This window comes from Oncorhynchus nerka, linkage group LG6, assembly GCF_034236695.1.
Source record: "Oncorhynchus nerka isolate Pitt River linkage group LG6, Oner_Uvic_2.0, whole genome shotgun sequence".
Classification (NCBI taxonomy): Eukaryota; Metazoa; Chordata; class Actinopteri; order Salmoniformes; family Salmonidae; genus Oncorhynchus; species Oncorhynchus nerka.
The window spans coordinates 13,093,996-13,121,495 of record NC_088401.1 but is presented as its reverse complement, the minus strand read 5'-3'; the positions used below and the strand labels follow the sequence as shown (position 1 = coordinate 13,121,495).

Below are 27,500 nucleotides of genomic sequence, written 5' to 3'. Positions count from 1 at the left end.
ATGGTCACTGTAACAGTCCTGGTCTGGTGTGGTGGTAATATGGTCACTGTAACAGCCCTAGTCTGGTGTGGTGGTAATATGGTCACTGTAACAGCCCTAGTCTGGTGGTAATATGGTCACTGTAACAGCCCTAGTCTGGTGGTAATATGGTCACTGGAACAGTCCTGGTCTGGTGTGGTGGTAATATGGTCACTGTAACAGCCCTAGTCTGGTGGTAATATGGTCACTGTAACAGTCCTGGTCTGGTGTGGTGGTAATATGGTCACTGTAACAGTCCTAGTCTGGTGTGGTGGTAATATGGTCACTGTAACAGTCCTGGTCTGGTGTGGTGGTAATATGGTCACTGTAACAGCCCTAGTCTGGTGGTAATATGGTCACTGTAACAGTCCTGGTCTGGTCTGGTGGTAATATGGTCACTGTAACAGCCCTAGTCTGGTCTGGTGGTTATATGGTCACTGTAACAGCCCTAGTCTGGTGTGGTGGTAATATGGTCACTGTAACAGTCCTAGTCTGGTCTGGTGGTTATATGGTCACTGTAACAGTCCTAGTCTGGTCTGGTGGTAATATGGTCACTGTAACAGTCCTAGTCTGGTCTGGTGGTAATATGGTCACTGTAACAGTCCTAGTCTGGTGTGGTGGTAATATGGTCACTGTAACAGCCCATATCATAACACACATATCACTACAACAGCAACAATGCTGTCTAAACACCACACATCAAAAACAACACAGACCCTGAATGAAGATGTGTGTGTGTGCGTGTGTGTGTGTTTGTGTGGCATATGTCTATATTTCCACTGCCTGCTAAATATACATTCCGGTCCGGCCCAGTTGACCCAATCAGCAATGCCTTTGATGCTATGCTCACTTCAAAGGAAGATGTCATCACTTTCAACTCCAATGTATTCATTATCTATCTTTAGAATGTACTGCTCCATATTGCTAGGGAGGAGAAAATCTGGACAATGCATATTCATGTTGGAGAATCACAACACACCTAACTGAGTCAGAGAGAGAGAGAGAGAGAGAGAGAGAGAGAGAGAGAGAGACTCTCATAGTTCTTTCTTTATCCTGTTCTGCCTAAATTATGCCATAAATTAATTTGGGAAAGAACTCCAAGTGCCCTTCAAATACTGATTAGTAGCTGGCCTTTCCAGTTAACCCTCTACCCTTCGACCCTGGCTGATCGTTTTATGTGTGGTATTTAGGTAGGAGGGGAGAGGGGGAGAGAGGGAGGAGAAGGGCCAGGTGCAAGAGGGGGAGTAGAGGAGAGAAGGTGACTGGTAGATGAGGAATACGAAATGGGAAAAGGTTGGGGATGACGAGCAGAGAGGGAAGATGAAAAGAAAGGATAGGTGAGGAAAGGGGAAAGGAAGGGGTGTGGGGTGAGAGGAGTGGAGGAAGAGAGGAGAGGGAAGATGAAAATAAAGGATAGGTGAGGAAAGGGGAAAGGAAGGGGTGTGGGGTGAGAGGAGTGGAGGAAGAGAGGAGAGGGAAGATGAAAATAAAGGATAGGTGAGGAAAGGGGAAAGGAAGGGGTGAGTGTGGGGTGAGAGGAGTGGAGGAAGAGAGGAGAGGAGGAAGGAAGGAAGGAAGGAAGGAAGGAAGGAAGGAAGGAAGGAAGGAAGGAAGGAAGGAAGGAAGGAAGGAAGGAAGGAAGGAAGGAAGGAAGGAAGGGAAAATGAGCTTTAAAACTGCAAAATTTTCTTTGCAACAGTGCATGTGCCCATAGAAATATATGTGGTGCGTGTGCAGGGGGGGGCGCAGGATGTTCCCACATGCTGGAAGGGGGCCCCCGAGTGAAAGAGTTTGGGAAGCCCTGGTCTAGGTTTGCTGTATGGTGTGTGAGTTATTAAAAAACACTTTTTTAAATGTATTGAATAATTAAACATACAATCTACTTGCAGTGAATCCTCGACAACTACATCACATTAGTCATCTAACAACTACATCACATTAGTCATCTAACAACTACATCACATTAGTCATCTAACAACTACATCACATTAGTCATCTAACAACTACATCACATTAGTCATCTAACAGCTACATCACATTAGTCATCTAACAACTACATCACATTAGTCATCTAACAGCTACATCACATTAGTCATCTAACAACTACATCACATTAGTCATCTAACAGCTACATCACATTAGTCATCTAACAACTACATCACATTAGTCATCTAACAACTACATCACATTAGTCATCTAACAACTACATCACATTAGTCATCTAACAGCTACATCACATTAGTCATCTAACAGCTACATCACATTAGTCATCTAACAACTACATCACATTAGTCATCTAACAGCTACATCACATTAGTCATCTAACAACTACATCACATTAGTCATCTAACAACTACATCACATTAGTCATCTAACAACTACATCACATTAGTCATCTAACAACTACATCACATTAGTCATCATTAGTCATCTAACAACTACATCACATTAGTCATCTAACATCTACATCACATTAGTCATCTAACAACTACATCACATTAGTCATCTAACAACTACATCACATTAGTCATAACAACTACATCACATTAGTCATCTAACAGCTACATTAGTCATCTAACAACTACATCACATTAGTCATCTAACAACTACATCACATTAGTCATCTAACAACTACATCACATTAGTCATCTAACAACTACATCACATTAGTCATCTAACAACTACATCACATTAGTCATCTAACAACTACATCACATTAGTCATCTAACAACTACATCACATTAGTCATCTAACAACTACATCACATTAGTCATCTAACAACTACATCACATTAGTCATCTAACAACTACATCACATTAGTCATCTAACAACTACATCATTAGTCACTAAACTACATCACATTAGTCATCTAACAACTACATCACATTAGTCATCTAACAACTACATCACATTAGTCATCTAACAACTACATCACATTAGTCATCTAACAACTACATCACATTAGTCATCTAACAACTACATCACATTAGTCATCTAACAACTACATCACATTAGTCATCTAACAACTACATCACACATCATCATTCACATTAGTCATCTAACAACTACATCACATTAGTCATCTAACAACTACATCACATTAGTCATCTAACAACTACATCACATTAGTCATCTAACAACTACATCACATTAGTCATCTAACAACTACATCACATTAGTCATCTAACAACTACATCACATTAGTCATCTAACAACTACATCACATTAGTCATCTAACAACTACATCACATTAGTCATCTAACAGCTACATCACATTAGTCATCTAACATCACATTAGTCACAATACATCACATTAGTCATCTAACAACTACATCACATTAGTCATCTAACAACTACATCACATTAGTCATCTAACAACTACATCACATTAGTCATCTAACAACTACATCACATTAGTCATCTAACAACTACATCACATTAGTCATCTAACAACTACATCACATTAGTCATCTAACAACTACATCACATTAGTCATCTAACAACTACATCACATTAGTCATCTAACAACTACATCACATTAGTCATCTAACAACTACATCACATTAGTCATCTAACAACTACATCACATTAGTCATCTAACAACTACATCACATTAGTCATCTAACAACTACATCACATTAGTCATCTAACAACTACATCACATTAGTCATCTAACAACTACATCACATTAGTCATCTAACAACTACATCACATTAGTCATCTAACAACTACATCACATTAGTCATCTAACAACTACATCACATTAGTCATCTAACAACTACATCACATTAGTCATGTCATCTAACAACTACATCACATTAGTCATCTAACAGCTACATCACATTAGTCATCTAACAGCTACATCACATTAGTCATCTAACAGCTACATCACATTAGTCATCTAACAACTACATCACATTAGTCATCTAACAACTACATCACATTAGTCATCTAACAACTACATCACATTAGTCATCTAACAACTACATCACATTAGTCATCTAACAACTACATCACATTAGTCATCTAACAACTACATCACATTAGTCATCTAACAACTACATCACATTAGTCATCTAACAACTACATCACATTAGTCATCTAACAACTACATCACATTAGTCATCTAACAACTACATCACATTAGTCATCTAACAGACTCACATCCGGAGCGACACACAGAAGCAACCAGGGTCAACACCCTGCTCAAGGGCATGTTGACAGATCTACCACAAGGTCAAAAATGGGGACCCGGACCAGCGATCGATTAGCCCCTGGCCCAAGCTCCCAACCGCCAGGCCATCAGCCCTCCAAGACCCCCCCACAGTCCCCCCCCCCATAACCAAGAAAATGAGCGAAAGAGAAAAGAGACAAAGACAAAGGAAAACATAAAACAACAATACAAAAAACTAAAGATATCAAGGACGACCAAAATCATAACAGCCCAACTGAATGTGTTTGAGGGCATGTATCCAGGCTGTATCAGACAATCACCGGACGTGATTGGGAGTCCCACAGGGTGGCGCACAATTGTCCCAGCGTCGTCCGGGATTGTCCGGGGCAGGCCGTCATCGTAAATAAGAATTTGTTCTTTAACTGACTTGCCTAGGTAAATAAAGGTTAAATAAATAAAATAAATATGTGTGGCACTTTTTATCTGTGTGTGTGTGTGTGTGTGTGTGTGTGTGTGTGTGTGTGTGTGTGTGTGTGTGTGTGTGTGTGTGTGTGTGTGTGTGTGTGTGTGTGTGTTTGTGTGTGTTGAATAAGAGTGTGTGTATATAAATGTGTACTGTAAGGTGTGTATATGGGAGGCGAAGTCAAGTGCAGGAGAGAAGAGTATAATAAACAGAGGCACTTTAATACCAGTTCCCAAATCACAGCACATAACACATACAAGAGCCAAATATATGGTCTAAAACAAAAGTGCAACGCCTGACAATCATCCACGTAACAGATAACAATCATCCACGTAACAGATAACAATCATCCACGTAACAAATAACAATCATCCACGTAACAGATAACAATCATCCACGTAACAGATAACAATCATCCACGTAACAGATAACAATCATCCACGTAACAGATAACAATCACTCACAAACACAACATGGGGAACAGAGAGTTAAATCATAAACCAGTAATTGGTTGAGTGAAGCCAGGTGTGAATAAGACAAAGACAGAACAAATGGAAAATGAAAAGTGGATCGGCGGTGGTTAGAAAGGTGGTGACGTCGACCGGCGAACGGCGCCCGAACAAGGAGAGGGACCGACTTCGGCGGAAGTTGTGACGTGTCCAAACCCCTGCACCGCATCAGTCTCAGGCAAACCGGCATTAGCTGTCATTCAAACATACTTAATGTTTTATTTTGACTTTATTTTTTATACTTTTATCTTTGACCGTCATTCTATCCCCCGCCCAGTAACTCTGTCGTTCTGCCCCTGTACAGGCAGTTAACCCACTGTTCCTAGGCCGTCATTAAAAATAAGAATTTGTTCTTCACTGACTTGCCTAGTTAGATAAAGGTAAAATAAAAAACTCCCCTCCCACTTGTCTCCAGTTCCTCATCCCAACCCTCAGACCCTCCCACCTGTCTCCAGTTCCACATCCCAACCCTCAGCCCCTCCCACCTGTTTTTCCAATTCCACATCCCAACCCTCAGCTTCCCTCAGCCCCTCCCACCTGTCTCCAATTCCACATCCCAACCCTCAGCTTCCCTCAGCCCCTCCCACCTGTCTCCGGTTCCACATCCCAACCCTCAGCTTCCCTCAGCCCCTCCCACCTGTCTCCAGTTCCTCATCTTAACCCTTAGCTTCCCTCAGACCCCCCTTCTCCAGTTCCACATCCCAACCCTCAGCTTCCCTCAGCCCCCCTCCCCTTCTCCAGTTCCACATCCCAACCCTCAGCTTCCCTCAGCCCCTCCCACCTGTCTCCAGTTCCTCATCTTAACCCTCAGCTTCCCCTCTGACCCCCCCCTTCTCCAGTTCCACATCCCAACCCTCAGCCCCTCCCACCTATCTCCAATTCCACATCCCAACCCTCAGCTTCCCTCAGCCCCTCCCACCTGTCTCCAATTCCACATCCCAACCCTCAGCTTCCCTCAGCCCCTCCCACCTGTCTCCAATTCCACATCCCAACCCTCAGCTTCCCTCAGCCCCTCCCACCTGTCTCCAATTCCACATCCCAACCCTCAGCTTCCCTCAGCCCCTCCCACCTGTCTCCAATTCCACATCCCAACCCTCAGCTTCCCTCAGCCCCTCCCACCTATCTCTGCTGGCCACCCTCCTCAGATTTCTATGCACAGTATATCGTTGAACTATGATGTGAAGCTTAAAATACAATTTCAATCTATCTAATCGAATAGAATCCACAGATTGCGAGTTGAAGATTAATACTTTTACTATGAGTATTAATATATTAGTAATTGACTGACCTGGTCTCTCCAGATCTCCCAACAGTACTATTTCTAGGGTCAATTTTAGATCGATGTTATGCATTTTCAGCCATTCCTGAACCTGAGACCAGAAACAGGCTACCTGAGGGCAATACCAAAAATAAATGGTCTATTGATTCTGTATCCTCACAACAAAATCTGCAGAGCTTCGATGATTGTATGCCCCAAATATTCAACATTTTGTTGGTGGCAAGAATTCTATATAATAATTGAAAATTTTCTTGAATCTTGCATCGTTTTATATATCAACTCATACACCCTGTACCATGGAATCAGTACATCAAAAATCTCTTCCCAACTATTTTGCAATCTGTATGGCACAGCTGTAAATATCCTGGTCTTCAAATGAAACTGGAAAACTTTCCTATTTATGCTGTTTGTATTCCTTCGACAGTTTAGATCCTTTATAATGGGCAGACAGACCAGTTCCCCACCTCCTCCTACTGCAACCTGCAACCTGCCTCCTCCAGTTTTCATCCTTTATATTGGGCAGACAGACCAGTTCCCCACCTCCTCCTACTGCAACCTGCCTCCTCCAGTTTTGATCCTTTATATTGGGCAGACAGACCAGTTCCCTACCTCCTCCTACTGCAACCTGCCTCCTCCAGTTTTGATCCTTTATATTGGGCAGACAGACCAGTTCCCTACCTCCTCCTACTGCAACCTGCCTCCTCCAGTTTAGATCCTTTATATTGGGCAGACAGACCAGTTCCCTAAACTGCAACCTGCCTCCTCCAGTTTAGATCCTTTATATTGGGCAGACAGACCAGTTCCCTACATCCTCCCTACTGCCACCTGCCTCCTCCAGTTTTGATCCTTTATATTGGGCAGACAGACCAGTTCCCCTCCTTCCCTACCTCCTCCTACTGCAACCTGCCTCCTCCAGTTTTGATCCTTTATATTGGGCAGACAGACCAGTTCCCTACCTCCTCCTACTGCCACCTGCCTCCTCCAGTTTTGATCCTTTATATTGGGCAGACAGACCAGTTCCCTACCTCCTCCCGCTGCCACCTGCCTCCTCCAGTTTTGATCCTTTATATTGGGCAGACAGACCAGTTCCCTACCTCCTCCTACTGCAACCTGCCTCCTCCAGTTTTGATCCTTTATATTGGGCAGACAGACCAGTTCCCTACCTCCAGTTTTGATCCCTCAAGTTCCTCCTCCAGTTTCCAGTTCCCTACATCCTCCTGCCACCTGCCTCCTCCAGTTTTGATCCTTTATATTGGGCAGACAGACCAGTTCCCTACCTCCTCCTACTGCAACCTGCCTCCTCCAGTTTTGATCCTTTATATTGGGCAGACAGACCAGTTCCCTACCTCCTCCTACTGCAACCTGCCTCCTCCAGTTTTGATCCTTTATATTGGGCAGACAGACCAGTTCCCTACATCCTCCCGCTGCCACCTGCCTCCTCCAGTTTAGATCCTTTATATTGGGCAGACAGACCAGTTCCTACCTCCTCCTACTGCAACCTGCCTCCTCCAGTTTTGATCCTTTATATTGGGCAGACAGACCAGTTCCCTACCTCCTCCTACTGCCACCTGCCTCCTCCAGTTTTGATCCTTTATATTGGGCAGACAGACCAGTTCCCTACCTCCTCCTACTGCAACCTGCCTCCTCCAGTTTAGATCCTTTATATTGGGCAGACAGACCAGTTCCCTACATCCTCCCGCTGCCACCTGCCTCCTCCAGTTTAGATCCTTTATATTGGGCAGACAGACCAGTTCCCTACCTCCTCCTACTGCAACCTGCCTCCTCCAGTTTAGATCCTTTATATTGGGCAGACAGACCAGTTCCCTACCTCCTACTGCAACCTGCCTCCTCCAGTTTAGATCCTTTATATTGGGCAGACAGACCAGTTCCCTACCTCCTCCTACTGCAACCTGCCTCCTCCAGTTTAGATCCTTTATATTGGGCAGACAGACCAGTTCCCTACCTCCTCCTACTGCAACCTGCCTCCTCCAGTTTAGATCCTTTATATTGGGCAGACAGACCAGTTCCCTACCTCCTCCCGCTGCCACCTGCCTCCTCCAGTTTTGATCCTTTATATTGGGCAGACAGACCAGTTCCCTACACCTCCTCCCGCTGCCACCTGCCTCCTCCAGTTTTAGATCCTTTATATTGGGCAGACAGACCAGTTCCTACCTCCTCCCTCCTCCAGTTTTACTGCAACCTGCCTCCTCCAGTTTGATCCTTTATATTGGGCAGACAGACCAGTTCCCTACCTGCAACCTGCTGCAACCTGCCTCCTCCAGTTTTGATCCTTTATATTGGGCAGACAGACCAGTTCCCTACCTCCTCCTCCCTCCAGTTTTGATCCTTTATATTGCAACCTGCCTCCTCCAGATCCTTTATAATGGGCAGACAGACCAGTTCCCTACCTCCTCCCTGCAACCTGCCTCCTCCAGTTTGATCCTTTATATTGGGCAGACAGACCAGTTCCCTACCTCCTCCAACCTGCCTCCTCCAGTTTAGATCCTTTATATTGGGCAGACAGACCAGTTCCCTACCTCCTCCTACTGCAACCTGCCTCCTCCAGTTTTGATCCTTTATATTGGGCAGACAGACCAGTTCCCTACCTCCTCCTACTGCAACCTGCAACCTGCCTCCTCCAGTTTTGATCCTTTATATTGGGCAGACAGACCAGTTCCCTACCTCCTCCTACTGCAACCTGCCTCCTCCAGTTTAGATCCTTTATATTGGGCAGACAGACCAGTTCCCTACCTCCTCCTACTGCAACCTGCCTCCTCCAGTTTTGATCCTTTATATTGGGCAGACAGACCAGTTCCCTACCTCCTCCTACTGCAACCTGCAACCTGCCTCCTCCAGTTTGATCCTTTATATTGGGCAGACAGACCAGTTCCCTACCTCCTCCCTACCTGCCTCCTCCAGTTTTCATCCTTTATATTGGGCAGACAGACCAGTTCCCTACCTCCTCCCGCTGCCAACTGCCTCCTCCAGTTTTCATCCTTTATATTGGGCAGACAGACCAGTTCCTTACCTCCTCCCGCTGCCACCTGCCTCCTCCAGTTTTGATCCTTTATATTGGGCAGACAGAGTTCCCCCTACCTCCTCCCTACCTGCCTCCTCCAGTTTTCCTACTGCAACCTGCCTCCTCCAGTTTTGATCCTTTATATTGGGCAGACAGACCAGTTCCCTAACCTGCCTCCTCCAGTTTTGATCCTTTATATTGGGCAGACAGACCAGTTCCCTACCTCCTCCCTACTGCAACCTGCCTCCTCCAGTTTTGATCCTTTATATTGGGCAGACAGACCAGTTCCCTACCTCCTCCCTGCAACCTGCCTCCTCCAGTTTGATCCTTTATATTGGGCAGACAGACCAGTTCCCTACCTCCTCCCTGCCACCTGCCTCCTCCAGTTTTGATCCTTTATATTGGGCAGACAGACCAGTTCCCTACCTCCTCCTACTGCAACCTGCCTCCTCCAGTTTGATCCTTTATATTGGGCAGACAGACCAGTTCCCTACCTCCTCCCAGCCTGCCTCCCCCAGCTGCCACTTGCCCAGTTTTGATCCTTTATAATGGGCAGACAGACCAGTTCCCTACCTCCTCCTACTGCAACCTGCCTCCTCCAGTTTAGATCCTTTATATTGGGCAGACAGACCAGTTCCCTACCTCCCCCAGCTGCCACCTGCCTCCTCCAGTTTTGGGGTAATGCTGTAATCAAATGCTTGTAAATATTGGATTGAACAGACCTTCCCGTACAATTCTGATAACTCCATGAAGGACATAACTCTACCATTCCCATTTACAATATCATTTAAGAACAAAATACCCTTTTCAAACATTTCCCATAAATACAGGTATTTTATCAACCAGCACATTTCAGATCCTCCACAATATTTGTTGTAATATTTGTTCTATCTTTTCAGGGGGATGAAATTGACATTTTAGCCAGCTCTGCAATGTTGGTTTGAAAAAGAGAGATACTTTGAAAAAAGTATAATTTTCAATTAATTGAAAATGAGACAATCTGCACAAAGGCAAAAGCAATGGATGAGTTGTTCTTAGTAATCTATTTAGTAATCTAGTAATCCTCAAGTAAGACTGTTGAATAAGTGAAGCTTTTAGAGAGAGGTTTGGTGCTTTTATATTCAATCATCTCAACCCACCCATATCCATTATATACTGTATGTGTGTGTTTCACATATGGCCCCTGTCATCTCCCACAGTGGTGATTAAATCAGGGCAATTAAACAGAGTGAAGTAGATCAGAGGGTGAACACAGACCAGGGGAGAGACAGACCAGGGGGGAGACAGACAGACCAGGGGAGAGACAGACCAGGGGGGAGACAGACCAGGGGAGAGACAAACCAGGGGGAGACAGACAGACAGACCAGTGGTGAGACAGACAGACCAGGGGGAGACAAACAGACCAGTGGTGAGACAGACAGACCAGGGGGAGACAAACAGACCAGTGGTGAGACAGACAGACCAGGGGGAGACAAACAGACCAGTGGTGAGACAGACAGACCAGGGGAGAGACAGACCAGGGGGGAGCCAGACAGACCAGGGGAGAGACAGACCAGGGGGGAGACAGACCAGGGGAGAGACAAACCAGGGGGAGACAGACAGACCAGTGGTGAGACAGACAGACCAGGGGGAGACAAACAGACCAGTGGTGAGACAGACAGACCAGGGGGAGACAGACAGACCAGGGGGAGACAGACAGACCAGAGGTTGAGACAGACAGACCAGGGTGGAGACAGACCAGGGGGGAGACAGACCAGAGGTTGAGACAGACAGGCCAGGGGGAGACAGACCAGGGGGAGACAGACAGACCAGGGGGAGACAGACAGACCAGGGGGAGACAGACAGACCAGGGGGAGACAGACAGACCAGGGTGGAGACAGACCAGGGGGGAGACAGACCAGAGGTTGAGACAGACAGACCAGGGGGAAACAGACAGACCAGGGGGGAGACAGACAGACCAGGGGTGAGACAGACAGACCAGGGGGAGACAGACAGACCAGGGGGGAGACAGACAGACCAGGGGAGACAGACCAGAGGTTGAGACAGACAGACCAGGGGGGGACCAGGGGGGACAGACCAGAGGTTGAGACAGACAGACCAGGGGAAACAGACAGACCAGGGGGGGAGACCAGACAGACCAGGGTGACAGACCAGGGGGGAGACAGACCAGGGGGAGACAGAGACAGACAGACAGGGGGAGACAGACCAGAGGTTGAGACAGACAGACCAGGGGGAGACAGACAGACCAGGGGAGACAGACAGACCAGGTGTGAGAGACAGACAGACCAGGGGAGACAGACAGACCAGGGGGAGACAGACAGACCAGGGGAGACAGACAGACCAGGGGGAGACAGACCAGAGGTTGAGACAGACAGACCAGGGGGCAGACAGACCAGGGGGGAGACAGACCAGAGGTGAGACAGACAGGCAGTCAGACAGACCCAGCTGTAAAAGCAAGAGTTCTCTACACTGAACGGAAACTCCAGGATAAACTGTAGTTATATTAATCTCTCTCTCTCTCTCTCTCTCTCTCTCTCTCTCTCTCTCTCTCTCTCTCTCTCTCTCTCTGTCTCTCTCTCCCTCTCAGGCAGTTAGGTGTGTGCCGAGGCATAGCCGCGGGAAGTAGTCTGGGGTTGGTGGGGTGCTGTGATTTGCAGAAAAAATGATTGCCTGGGCTGAAGACGTCTATATGGGTCCTTTGGTTTACCACTGTTAATCTGATAATACTTGTGAAATATAACAATACTCGCTTGATTATATTTCTATGTGAAAACTGAAATGGTCTTTCATTCCTTTTAATAGACGCTCTTATCCAGAGCAACTTTTACAGTAGTGAGTTTTAATACATTTTTGTACTGGTCCCCCGTGGGAATAGCAACTACAACTGTAGCATTGTGCGCACCGAGCTCTAACAACCGTGCCACATCATCACATCAACACAAACCACTTGATGTCACAATGTACTCACATTTCTGTATTGCACATTGTTTTTCTTCATGGTGATAGAAAGTCTACAGGTACAAACCAAGATGACCAGCCTTTAGGCTCCCGAGAGGGGCGTCAGCCTGGTTCGAATCCAGGCTGTATCACAACCGGCCGTGATTGGGAGTCCCAAAGCATACAATTGGCCCAGCGCCGTCCGGGTTTGGGCGGTGTAGACCATCATTGTAAATAAGATTATTTTCAAAACTGACTTGCCTAGTTAAATAAAGGTTACATTTGAAAAATATATACATTTGAAGTCGGAAGTTTACATGCACTAATTTTGGAGTCATTAAAACTTGTTTTTCAACCACTCCACACATTTCTCGGTAATAAACTATAGTTTTGGCAAGTCAGTTACGACATCTACTTTGTGCATGTCACAATACATTTTTACAACAATTGTTTACAGACAGATTATTTCACTTAGAATTCACTGTATCACAATTCCAGTGGGTCAGAAGTTTACATACACTAAGTTGACTGTGCCTTTAAACAGCTTGGAAAATTCCAGAAAATTATGTCATGGCTTTAGAAGCTTCTGATAGGCTAATTGACATAATTTAAGTCAATTGGAGGTGTACCTGTGGATGTATTTCAAGGCCTACCAAAAGAAATCAGCAAGACCTCAGAAAAAAATGATAGACCTCCACGAGTCTGGTTCATCCTTGGGAGCAATTTCCAAACACCTGAAGGTACCACGCTCATCTGTATAAACAATAGTCCTCAAGTATAAACACCATGGGACCACGCAGCCGTCATACCACTCAGAAACTATAGTTTGTTAACAATAAATGTGTGGAGTGGTTGAAAAACAGGTTTTAATGACTCCAACCTTAGTGCCTGTAAACTTCCGACTTCAACTGTACATGTTTCAAGCAGACCACCATAGTCCCTGTGCCCAAGGAAGTGAAGGTAACCTGCCTAAATGATTACTGTCCCGTAGCACTCACATCTGTAGCAATGAAGGGCTTTGAAAAGCTGGTCCTGGCTCACATCAACAGCATCCTCCTGGACACTCTAGACCCACTCCAATTTGCATACAGCCCCAACAGATCCACAGATGACGCAATCTCAATCGCATTCCACATCGCCCTTTTTCACCTGGACAAAAGGAACACCTATGTGAGAATGCTGTTTATCGACTACAGCTCAACGTTCAACACCATAGTGCCCACGAAGCTCATCACTCAGCTAAGGACTCTGGGACTAAACACCTCACTCTGCAACTGGATCCTGGACTTCCTGACTGGCCGCCCCCAGGTGGTAAGGGTAGGCAACAACACATCTACCTCGCTGATCCTCAACACTGGGGCCCCTCAGGGGTATGTGCTTAGTCCCCTCCTGTACTCCCTGTTCACCCATGACTGCGTGGCCTAACACGACTGCAACATCGTCATTAAGTTTGCTGACAACACAACAGTGGTAGGCCTGATCACCGACAATGATGAGACAGCCTATTGGGAGCAGGTCAGAGACCTGGCAGTGTGGTGCCAGGACAACAGCCTCTCCCTCAATGTGAGCAAGACAAAGGAGCTGATCGTGGACTACAGGAAAAGGCGGGCTGAACAGGCTCCGATTAACATCGACAGGACTGTAGTGGAGCGGGTCGAGAGTTTCAAGTTCATTGGTGTCCACATCACCAACTAACTATCATGGTCCAAACACACCAAGACAGTCGTAAAGAGGGCGGGACACCTTTTCCCCTTCAGGAGACTGAAAGATTTGGCATGGGTCTCCAGATCCTCAAAAAGTTCTACAGCTGCACCATCGAGAGCATCCTGGCCGGTTGCTTCACAGCCTGGTATGGCAACAGCTCGGCATCTGACCATAAGGTGCTACAGAATGTAGTGCGTACGGCCCAGTACATCACTGGGGCCAAGCTTCCTGCCATCCAGGACCTATATACTAGACGGTGTCAGAGGAAAGCCCCCAAAATTGTCAAAGACTCCAGTCACCCAAGTCATAGACTGTTCTCTCTACTACCGCACGGCAAGTGGTACCAGAGCGCCAAGACTAGGACCAAAAGGCTCCTTAACAACTTCTACCCCCAAGCCATGAGACTGCTGAACAATTCATCAAATGGCAGCTGAACTATTTACGTTGACACCCCCCCTTCATTTATTTTTTTGTTGATTTACCCCTACCTACATGTACAAATGTTTGATTTTGATTTGATCTGCTGCCATAGAGTTACATTAGAAGTGCCCATCCAAGAAGGCTCAAGGTCATTGGCCACAGATAAAATGACGTCAAATCACGTTATATCTACCGTAGCTTGGAATGGTCTGATAACAAGCTAGACAAGCAGTCATCATCATGAATCAAGTCAGCAATCTGCTGGCAAATCATTTTCAATCCCTGTCATATGAAGAGAAATTATGGGTAAAACGTATCGGTGCTCATTGGCCATTGAGCATTTCACAACAAGTTGGATCTCAAATTCAATAATGAGTTGCTACGACCCCACTGCAGCCCCAGGTTCGATCACAGGCTGTGACCGGAAGCCCCTTGAGGTGGCGCACAATTGGCCCAGTGTCGTCTGGGTTAGGGGATGGATTGGCGGGCCGGGCGCCTGCATACTGACTTCGGTCGTCAGTTCGACGGTGTTTCCTCTGGCTCATTGGTGCAGCTGGCTTCCGGGTTAAGCAAGCAGTGTGTCAAGAAGCAGTGTGTCAAGAAGCAGTGTGTCAAGAAGCAGGCTCTCAACTTTGACCAAGTCCAAGTTGCAGCGATGAGACAAGATTGTAACTATCAATTGGATACCTCGAAAAAGGGCACGTCATGACTTCTTCCTTCAAAACAACTGGAAACTTGAACTGGGAAATCTCAGACCTCAGTGAGTTCAAGACAACTGGGTACTCGGGTAAAACTAGCTCCGACTAGGAAAATAGGCAAAATTATTTATATTTTTTAAATTTTACCCCTTTTTCATGGTATCCAATTGTTTTAGTAGCTACTATCTTGTCTCATCGCTACAACGCCCGTACGGGCTCGGGAGAGACAAAGGTTGAAAGTCATCCGATACACAACACAACCAAGCCGCACTGCTTCTTAACACAGCGTACATCCAACCCGGAAGCACCAATGTGTCGGAGGAAACACTGTGCACCTTGGTTAGCAGGCACTGCGCCGGTGCGCGATGAGATAAGGATATCCCTACTGGCCAAGCCCTCTCTAACCCGGACGACACTAGGCCAATTGGACCTTCCGGTCGCGTCCGGTTATGACAGAGCCTGGGCGCGAACCCAGAGTCTCTGGTGGTACAGCTGGCGCTGCAGTACAGTACAGTGCCCTTAACCACTGCGCCACCCAGGAGGCTGGAAAATAATTTTGAACGGTCATCCAACTCGGAATTCCACTTCGGGAATTCCACTATTTCTAGAGCCCATAAGAAGAACCGGCACGAAGGACTGCCAAGCCAACTTCCTGTTCAAGTGAGCACAGCACAACAAGGTGAGTAAAATGTATTGTATGCTGCTGTATAAATTAAGTAATTTGACAGGGAGATCTGTTTACTGTAGCAAAGAAAGTAATACTAAGTGTATGTTTTGTAGTAAGCTGTTAGAAGCCCATGTGCCTCACACTAATAAATTGGTCTATTTCTTCCCTCATAATTCCGCCAACTGTTCTGACTTGATGGTGCACATGTAGCCTATAGCCTGTTTTAGAGAAATGTAATCATTGAATATTGTCTGCTTATATGCCCCCTTTATTTATCCTACAGTTCTGACTTGATGTACAAGGAGAATACTGTAAGAACAGCCTATGTAATGACAAATAGTTATACGGACTATGTCCGTCCTAGCTCGTTCATTAATGTCTTAATCGAAATTACGGATTGCCTCTTATCCGCTTGTCGTCCCCTTATTCCATAGTTTGTACATCTCAATTTCCAGTAGAAACCCCACTTGTTTAAGCAAGTCAGCCATATCAGCTATGTTTTTAAAGACAGTAAATGAGTCTGAATGAACTGTTTAGCTGACAGACAAGGCTCCACTGAGAGCCAGGTGTAGCAGTGGTAAGGATTCACTCCATGGTGCTGAAAAGAAAGCTCTGCTGTTGGGACAGTTTTATGTAGGGCCTAACAGTTTGTGGGCACCGTTTGTCACCGTTATTGTCCAATTCATGCATTGTTTAGTGTTGTGTTGTGTTTTGTAGTGGCTTTGCTGGCATGCATCATTTTTTTAAATACAGTTTTTGCCTCACCAAAATCGTCACTGAATACGAGTATGGTCATGTTGGCACACCCCTAGTTTCAACGTCTCAATTTGAAAACAGCTCAAATAAAATATAAAACAGACTCAAATTGGGTGAGAGAGAGAGTGGTTTGAAGTCCCTCTATTTTCACCTCGTTTCCATCCTGGTTTATTAGACAAACAGCAGCCACTGTAATGAGGAAATTGCTTGTAAAATGTCATCTGCCAGTGTGTGTGTGTGTGTGTGTGTGTGTGTGTGTGTGTGTGTGTGTGTGTGTGTGTGTGTGTGTGTGTGTGTGTGTGTGTGTGTGCGTGTGTGTGTGATTGGACAAAATTGGACAAATTTGGGAGGGGAGTGGGGGTTGATTTTCAGAGCAGTTCATAAATAAACACAAATAAAAACCAGGTGCAAAACGACACGCAGCCAAAGTTTACATCAACAGAGAAACGCAAGAGCTTTCTAACCCTGACATCTAGACTGTGACTGTCAACACTTATTCTTGCGGGGACCCCCTTCCCTTGACAATGACTTATTCTTCTGTGTGTGTGTGTGTGTGTGTGTGTGTGTGTGTGTGTGTGTGTGTGTGTGTGTGTGTGTGTGTGTGTGTGTGTGTGTGTGTGCGTGTGTGCGTGCCTGTGTGCGTGTGTGTATACCATTGGGCTGATTGTGCTATATGAGTGTGTCTGGGAGGGATAAAGAAGTGGAGTTCTCATACTCCTCTCCACCCTTCATTTTCATGATGACTGCAGAATTTCACACCCACCACGTCCACAGCAGTGTGTGTGGGCCTACATGTCGTCTCCAGGTGTACAACGCCCTTCTACCTGCACACACACACACGCACACACACACACTCTCAAACAAACAGACAGGGACAGACATGCACACACACACACACACACACATACGCACACACACGCGCACACACACACACAGTGGTCCAGTATACCAGTGGTCCAGTATACCAGTGGTCCAGTGGTCCAGTATACCAGTGGTCCAGTATACCAGTGGTCCAGTATACCAGTGGTCCAGAGGTCCAGTATACCAGTGGTCCAGTGGTCCAGTATACCGGTGGTCCAGTATGCCAGTGGTCCAGTATGCCAGTGGTCCAGTGGTCCAGTGGTACAGTATGCCAGTGGTCCAGTATGCCAGTGGTCCAGTATACCAGTATACCAGTGGTCCAGTATACCAGTGGTCCAGTATGCCAGTGGTCCAGTATGCCAGTGGTCCAGTATACCAGTGGTTCAGTATACCAGTGGTCCAGTATGCCAGTGTTCCAGTATGCCAGTAGTCCAGTATACCAGTAGTCCAGTATGCCAGTGGTCCAGTATACCAGTGGTCCAGTATACCAGTGGTCCAGTATGCCAGTGGTCCAGTATACCAGTGGTCCAGTATGCCAGTGGTCCAGTGGTCCAGTATGCCAGTGGTCCAGTATGCCAGTGGTCCAGTATAGCAGTGGTCCAGTAGTCCAGTGGTCCAGTAGTCCAGTGGTTCAGTAGTCCAGCGGGCCAGTGATCCAGTAGTCCAGCGGGCCAGAGGGCCAGTGGTCCAGTGGTCCAGTAGTCCAGTAGGCCCTCAGATCCTCAAAATGTTCTACAGCTGCACCATCTTGATTGGCTGCATCATCACTTGATAAGGCAACTGCTTGGCATGGCAATTGCTTGATATGGCAACTGCTTAATATGGCAACTGATTGGTATTGCAACTGCTTAGTATGGCATCTGATTGGTATGGCAACTGATTGGTATGGCAACTGATTGGTATGGCAACTGCTTAGTATGGCAACTGATTGGTAAGGCAACTGCTTATTATGGCAACTGATTGGTATGGCAACTGATTGGTATGGCAACTGCTTAATATGGCAACTGATTGGTATTGCAACTGCTTAGTATGGCATCTGATTGGTATGGCAACTGATTGGTATGGCAACTGATTGGTATGGCAACTGCTTAGTATGGCAACTGATTGGTATGGCAACTGCTTATTATGGCAACTGATTGGTATGGCAACTGATTGGTATGGCAACTGCTTAGTATGGCAACTGGACCTCTTTACCAGGGCTTAGCTCCCTGCCATCCAGGACCTCTTTACTAAGGCTTAGCTTCCTGCCATCCAGGACCTCTTTACTAAGGCTTAGCTCCCTGCCTTCCAGGACCTCTTTACTAAGGCTTAGCTTCCTGCCATCCAGGACCTCTTTACCAAGGATTAGCTTCCTGCCATCCAGGACCTCTTTACCAGGGCTTAGCTCCCTGCCATCCAGGACCTCTTTACCAGGGCTTAGCTCCCTGCCATCCAGGACCTCTTTACCAGGGCTTAGCTCCCTGCCATCCAGGACCTCTTTACTAAGGCTTAGCTTCCTGCCATCCAAGACCTCTTTTCCAGGACCTCTTTTCAGGGCGGTGTCAAAGGAAGGTTCTACAAATTGTGAAAGACTTCAGCTTCTCAATTCATAGACTGTTTTCGCTGCTACTACATGACAAGCGGTAATGATGCACCAAGACATTTGACTGCAGTTAGTTAATTAACCAAGTAACTACCCAGACCATCTGCATTGATCCTTTTTATACCAACTTTTTTGGACTCGTCACATATGCTGCTGCTACTGTTTATTATCTGATCTGTCACTTTATTGCTAGTTATATGTACATATCTACCTCAACTACCTCGTACCCCTGCACATCGACTCGGTACTGGTACCATGTGTTTATAGCCAAGTTATTACCTCGTACCCCTGCACATCAACTAGGTACTGGTACCCTGTGTATATAGTCAAGTTATTACCTCGTACCCCTGCACATCAACTAGGTACTGGTACCCTGTGTATATAGCCAAGTTATTACCTCGTACCCCTGGACATCAACTAGGTACTGGAACCCAGTGTTTATAGCCAAGGAATTACCTTGTACCCCTGCACATGGACTCTACTGGTACCCAGTGTTTATAGCCAGGTTATTACCTCGTACCCCTGCACATGGACTCTACTGGTACCCAGTGTTTATAGCCAGGTTATTACCTCGTACCCCTGCACATGGACTCTACTGGTACCCAGTGTTTATAGCCAGGTTATTACATCGTACCCCTGAACATGGACTCTACTGGTACCCTGTGTTTATAGCCAAATTATTACCTCGTACCCCTGCACATGGACTCTACTGGTACCCAGTGTTTATAGCCAAGTTATTACCTCTTACCCCTGCACATGGACTCTACTGGTACCCAGTGTTTATAGCCAAATTATTACCTCGTACCCCTGCACATGGACTCTACTGGTACCCAGTGTTTATAGCCAAGTTATTACCTCTTACCCCTGCACATGGACTCTACTGGTGCCCAGTGTTTATAGCCAAGTTATTACCTCGTACCTCTGCACATGGACTCTACTGGTACCCAGTGTTTATAGCCAAGTTATTACCTCTTACCCCTGCACATGGACTCTACTGGTACCCAGTGTTTATAGCCAGGTTATTACCTCGTACCCCTGAACATGGACTCTACTGGTACCCTGTGTTTATAGCCAAATTATTACCTCGTACCCCTGCACATGGACTCTACTGGTACCCAGTGTTTATAGCCAAGTTATTACCTCTTACCCCTGCACATGGACTCTACTGGTACCCAGTGTTTATAGCCAAATTATTACCTCGTACCCCTGCACATGGACTCTACTGGTACCCAGTGTTTATAGCCAAATTATTACCTCTTACCCCTGCACATGGACTCTACTGGTGCCCAGTGTTTATAGCCAAGTTATTACCTCGTACCTCTGCACATGGACTCTACTGGTACCCAGTGATTATAGAAGTTATTACCTCTTACCCCTGCACATGGACTCTACTGGTGCCCAGTGTTTATAGCCAAGTTATTACCTCGTACCTCTGCACATGGACTCTACTGGTGCCCAGTGTTTATAGCCAAGTTATTACCTCTTACCCCTGCACATGGACTCTACTGGTATCCCGTGTTTATAGCCAAGTTATTACCTCGTACCTCTGCACATGGACTCTACTGGTACCCAGTGTTTATAATGAGGTTATTACCTCGTACCCCTGCACATGGACTCTACTGGTACCCAGTTTATAGCCAAGTTATTACCTCGTACCCCTGCACATGGACTCTACTGGTACCCAGTGTTTATAGCCAGGTTATTACCACGTACTCCTGCACATGGACTCTACTGGTACCCAGTGTTTATAATGAGGTTATTACCTCGTACCCCTGCACATGGACTCTACTGGTACCCAGTTTATAGCCAAGTTATTACCTCGTACCCCTGCACATGGACTCTACTGGTACCCAGTTTATAGCCAAGTTATTACCTCGTACCCCTGCACATAGACTCTACTGGTACCCAGTTTATAGCCAAGTTATTACCTCGTACCCCTGCACATGGACTCTACTGGTACCCAGTTTATAGCCAAGTTATTACCTCGTACCCCTGCACATGGACTCTACTGGTTGCCAGTGTTTATAGTGAGGTTATTACCTCGTACCCCTGCACATGGCCTCTACTGGTACCCAGTTTATAGCCAAGTTATTACCTCGTACCCCTGCACATAGACTCTACTGGTACCCAGTTTATAGCCAAGTTATTACCTCGTACCCCTGCACATGGACTCTACTGGTACCCAGTTTATAGCCAAGTTATTACCTCGTACCCCTGCACATGGACTCTACTGGTACCCAGTTTATAGCCAAGTTATTACCTCGTACCCCTGCACATGGACTCTACTGGTACCCTGTTTATATAGCCAAGTTATTACCTCGTACCCCTGCACATGGACTCTAATGGCACCCAGTTTATAGCCAAGTTATTACCTCGTACCCCTGCACATGGACTCTACTGGTACCCAGTTTATAGCCAAGTTATTACCTCGTACCCCTGCACATGGACTCTACTGGTACCCAGTTTATAGCCAAGTTATTACCTCGTACCCCTGCACATGGACTCTACTGGTACCCAGTTTATAGCCAAGTTATTACCTCGTACCCCTGCACATGGACTCTACTGGTACCCAGTGTTTATAGCCAGGTCATTACCTCGTACCCCTGCACATGGACTCTACTGGTACCCAGTTTATAGCCAAGTTATTACCTCGTACCCCTGCACATGGACTCTACTGGTACCCAGTTTATAGCCAAGTTATTACCTCGTACCCCTGCACATGGACTCTACTGGTACCCAGTTTATAGCCAGGTTATTACCTCGTACCCCTGCACATGGACTCTACTGGAACCCAGTTTATAGCCAAGTTATTACCTCGTACCCCTGCACATGGACTCTACTGGTACCCAGTGTTTATAGCCAGGTCATTACCTCGTACCCCTGCACATGGACTCTACTGGTACCCAGTTTATAGCCAAGTTATTACCTCGTACCCCTGCACATGGACTCTACTGGTACCCCGTTTATAGCCAAGTTATTACCTCGTACCCCTGCACATGGACTCTACTGGTACCCAGTTTATAGCCAAGTTATTACCTCGTACCCCTGCACATGGACTCTACTGGTACCCAGTTTATAGCCAAGTTATCGTTACTCATTGTGTGTTTATTATTACTTTTATTATTATGTGTTTAACTTTTCTATTATTTCTATATTTTCTTTCTCTCTGCGTTGTTGGGAAAGACCCATAAGTAAACATTTCACTGTTAGTCTACATCTGTTGTTTACGAAGCAAGTGATTTTAATAAATATCCTACTTACCTACTCACGTTTCCTTTGTGGGTGTGTCAGTGGGAGCGAGAGAGATCGTACACACACACACTGAAACTAACGCTTGACTACTCAGGCAAAAATAACAGAGCATGCTTCCTAATTGTTTCTGTGGAACATTCTGTCGCTGTAGAAATGGTTGGTACAAAGAGAGCTTGTGAACGTAACCCCAATTATTCCCCTGTACCTCTCCCTCCTTAATGATCAGCCACGCCTCTGTCAGCTTGATTAATTACCTGTTCTCTACCTTTCTAGAACATTCTCAATGGTTCAGTCACTACTCACTATGGAGCTGTCTCTGTTCTCTACCTCTCTAGAACATACTCTATGTCTCCGTCACTACGTCACTACTCACTAAAATTACATGAGACTCAGTGCTTAACATGCACTAAAATCACACAAAGGTAAAAAGGGTCTTTAGTTTAATAGAATTTCATCAGTGATCGGGTGAGGGGGATCAGACATTACTACATTTCATAGTTGGATGAGTTTTTTTAAAGGTTTGAAAAACTGAAAATGTACTGAAATTACAATCAAACAAGTGGAAAAAGGAGAAAAGGTGAACTTTCAAATTACAATAACTGCTTCTCCTACTGTATCTGGCCGCCCATGGTGACACACACAGGCTGCGTTTACACAGGCAGTCCAATTCAGATCTTTCTTTCAATAATTGGTATTTTGAAAGATCTGATGTAAACAGATCAGATGTAAACAGATCTGATGTGATTGGTCAAAAGTCCAATTATTGGGAAAAAATATCCGAATTGGGCTGCCTGTGTAAACGCAGCCACAGAGACACAACACATGCAAAGCCAACAATTACTGTGAGTCATTAATACCTCTTTTATATCTCAATGGCCCAGGCCAGAAAGTAACCTAAATTTGACTTACTGAATCAGGGATCATTTAGTTGATGATTTGTAACTCAGAAGAGGGGAGAGTGTGGGAGGGAGGGAGAGAGAGGGAGGGAGAGGAAGGGAAGATTAATAAGGGAGAGGGAGGGAGGGAGGGAGGGAGGGAGGGAGGGAGGAGGGAGGGAGGGAGGAGGGAGGGAGGAGGGAGGGAGAGAGGGAGGGAGGGGAGGGAGGGAGAGGAGGGAGGGAGGGAGGGAGGGAGGGAGGGAGGGAGGGAGGGAGGGAGGGAGGGAGGGAGGGAGGGAGGGAGGGAGAGAGAGGGAGGGAGAGGAGGGAAGATTAATAAGGGGAGGGAGGGAGGGAGGGAGGGAGGGAGGGAGGGAGGGAGGGAGGAGGGAGGGAGGGAGGGAGAGAGAGAGAGAGGGAGAATAAGGGAGGGAGAATAAGGGGAGGGAAGGAAGGAAGGGGAAGGAAGGAAGGAAGGAAGGAAGGAAGGAAGGAAGGAAGGAAGGAAGGAAGGAAGGAAGGAAGGAAGGAAGGAAGGAAGGAACAGAAAGAAGGTGAGAGGGAGAATGAGAAGGAGAAGGTGGGTGTGAGCGAGAGAGAAAGAGACAGATCGAGAGAACGGAAAGAGGGAGTAGGCGTTTAGTTCCATTGATAACGACGACAGGTCTGAGTTTTTGTCTCCGTCAAGTTGAGAGAACTCAAGTGAACTAGCTAGCTGAACCCAAGTGAACTAGCTAGCTGAATCCAAGTGAACTAGCTAGCTGAACCCAAGTGAACTAACTAGCTGAACTTGTGAACTAACTAGCTGAACCCAAGTGAACTAACTAGCTGAACCCAAGTGAACTAACTAGCTGAACCCAAGTGAACGACACAGCTTTTGGTTCAGGCCCATCACCCTTATGATTTACTGAAGGAAGTGTTTATAAGTAAAACAACACTTCCTCTCTGTCTCCACCTCTTTCTCCGCCCTTAACCACTGGTGCCAGGAGACTTCTTTCACACCCATAAAAACAAAACAGAGTGAGAGAGCGACAGAGAGGGAGAGAGAGTGAGAGAGACGTAGCTGCATTTCCTGACAACATGTCAAAAATATAAAACAATTAGTGTCATTTCCCCAAATTTGAAACACTTATTCAAGGTTTCAAAGACCTCTCGATGAGAGTAGGCTACCCGTCCTGTTGGGGGAGGACGCAGAGAGCTGTGGGTTGGCAGCACACTACATTGCTGCCTGCCATAAGTTGAGGGACAGTGTCTGACAGATCAACCAACCCAGTCCTCTACTGTATGCTTATTGTTATTGTTCAATTTATGGTTATTTTGACCCTTGGTTATTGTTGTTACTGTTGTTCCGTTGACAATTTTGATTCTCATTTGTATTTTTATATTGTAAATATCCACAATAAGCTTTGGCAATATGTACATTGTTATGGCACGCCAATAAAGCAAATTGAATTGAATTGAGAGAGAGAGAGAGAGAGAGAGAGAGAGAGAGAGAGAGAGACAAAGAGAGTGAGAGAGATCGACAAAGAGAGAGAGACAAAGAGAGAGAGAGACAAAGAGAGAGAGAGAGAGAGAGACAAAGAGAGAAAGAGAGAGAGTCAAATAGATAGAGGGAGGGGGGGAGAGTCAAAGAGAGAGGGGGAGTCAAAGAGAGAGGGAGGGGAGAGTCAAAGAGAAAGGGACGGGGAGAGTCAAAGAGAGAGGGAGGGGAGAGTCAAAAGAGAGGGGGAGTCAAAGAGAGAGGGGGAGTCAAAGAGAGAGGGCGGGGGAGTCAAAGAGAGAGGGAGGGGAGAGTCAAAGAGAGAGGGCAGGGGAGAGTCAAAGAGAGAGGGGGAGTCAAAGAGAGGGAGGGGGAGAGTCAAAGAGAGGGGGAGAGTCAAAGAGAGAGGGACGGGGAGAGTCAAAGAGAAAGGGAGGGGGAGAGTCAACGAGAGAGGGGTGAGTCAAAGAGAGAGGGAGGGGGGAGAGTCAAAGAGAGAGAGGGGGGAGTCAAAGAGAGAGGGAGGGGAGAGTCAAAGAAAGAGGGGGAGTCAAAGAGAGAGAGGGGGAGAGTCAAAGAGAGGAGGGAGGGGGAGAGTCAAAGAGAGAGGGGGAGTCAAAGAGAGAGGGCGGGGGGAGAGTCAAGAGAGAGTCAAAGGAGAGGGGGAGAGTCAAAGAGAGAGGGGGAGTCAAAGAGAGAGGGCGGGGGAGTCAAAGAGAGAGGGAGGGGAGAGTCAAAGAGAGAGGGCAGGGGAGAGTCAAAGAGAGAGGGGGAGTCAAAGAGAGGGAGGGGGAGAGTCAAAGAGAGGGGGAGAGTCAAAGAGAGGGAGGGGGAGAGTCAAAGAGAGAGGAAGGGGAGAGTCAAAGAGAGAGGGAGGGGGAGAGTCAAAAGAGAGGGGGAGAGTCAAAGAGAGAGGGAGGGGGAGAGTCAAAGAGAGAGGGAGGGGGTGAGTCAAGAGAGAGGGGGGGAGTCAAATAGAGAGGGAGGGGGAGAGTCAAGAGAGAGGGGGGGGGAGAGTCAAAGAGAGAGGGTGGAGTGTCAAAGAGAAAGGGAGGGGGAGAGTCAAAGAGAGAGGGAGGGGGAGAGTCAAAGCAAGACGGATGGGGAGAGTCAAAGGATCACACACAACATGAATTTTATTTCATAGGGGTGCAGGTCTCCTCCTGGGGCTGGGAAGCTATTTTTAGTGGCACCAGTAAGGTGGTGCAGCAGGAGAAAGGCCCCCAGGTGGACAGGATATGGTTCCTCTGAAGGACTTACTATTACTACACTATGCAATCACAACAGGTGTGGGAACCTTCTGCGGTGGCGTAAAACACTCCAAAGTCAACCATCTCAAGGGTAAACCCAGTCTGGGGAATACCCAGTCTTGTCCTCTCAGTACCATGGTCAAATATAGCCATGCCTGGGAAGTGGGAACCAGTCTCTGTTGAAACCTGAGGCTGTCCTCCTGGCCTCTCTAACCCAACCGTGAGACCTCAGGACTTCAGGATAACTGGTTACAGTAAACAACTCTGAAAACAGAGACGCATGGGAAACAAACAGGCTCTCTTTCTGCATCATCGTCTGGACATCAAGCTTGTTTCAGACCTGTCAATGACAATGACACTGATAACACTGTAGTCTTACTGTAGCACAAGGGAAATGATGCATCAAGGGAATATATTTTATTCAGCTGTAGGTATTTATCTTCTATTCTTTTAAAATTCACAGAGAGTTTAAACTGTATTTCACAGAAACGTACGTGTCAGGACTTCTACCGAAGTCGTTGCCTCTCCTTGTTCGGGCGGTGCTCGGCGTTCGACGTCACCGGTCTTCTAGCCAACATTGATCCATTTTTCATTTTCCATTGGTTTTGTCTTGTCTTCCCACACACCTGTTTTCAACCACATTCATTACCTGTTGTGTATTTAACCCTCTGTTTCCCCTCATGTCTTTGTCAGAGATTGTTTATTGTCAGTGTTGTGTTTATTGTACGCGACGGGTCCTCGTACCCATGTTTGTTTATATTCTATTCTTATCAGTGTTATGGAGCATGTTGAGGGTAGAAGATGTTCAGGGTCCAGTTGGTTCCAGACTTGGTACTCCGGTACCGCTTGCCGTGCGGTAGCAGAAAGAACAGTCTATGACTTGGGTGGCTGGAGTCTTTGCAGCTGTAGAACTTTTTGAGGATGTGGGGGTCCATGCCAAATCTTTTCAGTCTCCTGAGGGGGAATAGGCGTTGTCGTGCCCTCCTCACGGCTGTGTTGGTGTGTGTGGACCATGATAGATCCTTGGTGATGTGGACACAGAGGAACTTGAAGCTCTCGACCTGCTCCACTACAGCCCGTCGATGTGAATGGGGCCGTGGCTCGGCCCTCCGTTTCCTGTAGCCCGGGATCAGCTTCTTTGTCTCGCTGACGTTAAGGGAGAGTGTTGTTGTCCTGGTGTCTCCATATAGGCTGCCTCATGACCAGGCCTCCCTGTAGTGCTGTCTACGTGCTTCGTCTCTCCCATAATCACAGGCTAGTGAAGTCACCTCTATCTACTGAGCTAAAGTCTGTTTTACATTTGAACTCTAATGTTTACGATAGCGATGGCCGACTGATCCTAGATCTGTGCGTAAGAGCAAATAGTAGCTACAGAGCCAGTCACAAAGGGGATTAGACACGTTTGATAAGGTCCTTTCTGATGGGGTCTGATCTGTGTGTGATTGCTTGTCTGGGGGGCTTTGTTGCAATGGGAAAGTAGGGCTGCTGATGATAGCATCAGAGTCATGCCTGGTCATTCCATTGGATTTGGATCAAATGTTTGGATAAGGGTT

General features: G+C 46.6%; 1 protein-coding gene across 1 annotated transcript in view; it reads right to left on the bottom strand.

Annotated features, from left to right (window-relative positions):
* Positions 1-27,500, bottom strand: part of LOC115117765 (semaphorin-5A-like) — a 251,760-nt gene that overhangs the window by 212,692 nt on the left and 11,568 nt on the right. The window lies entirely within an intron of this gene.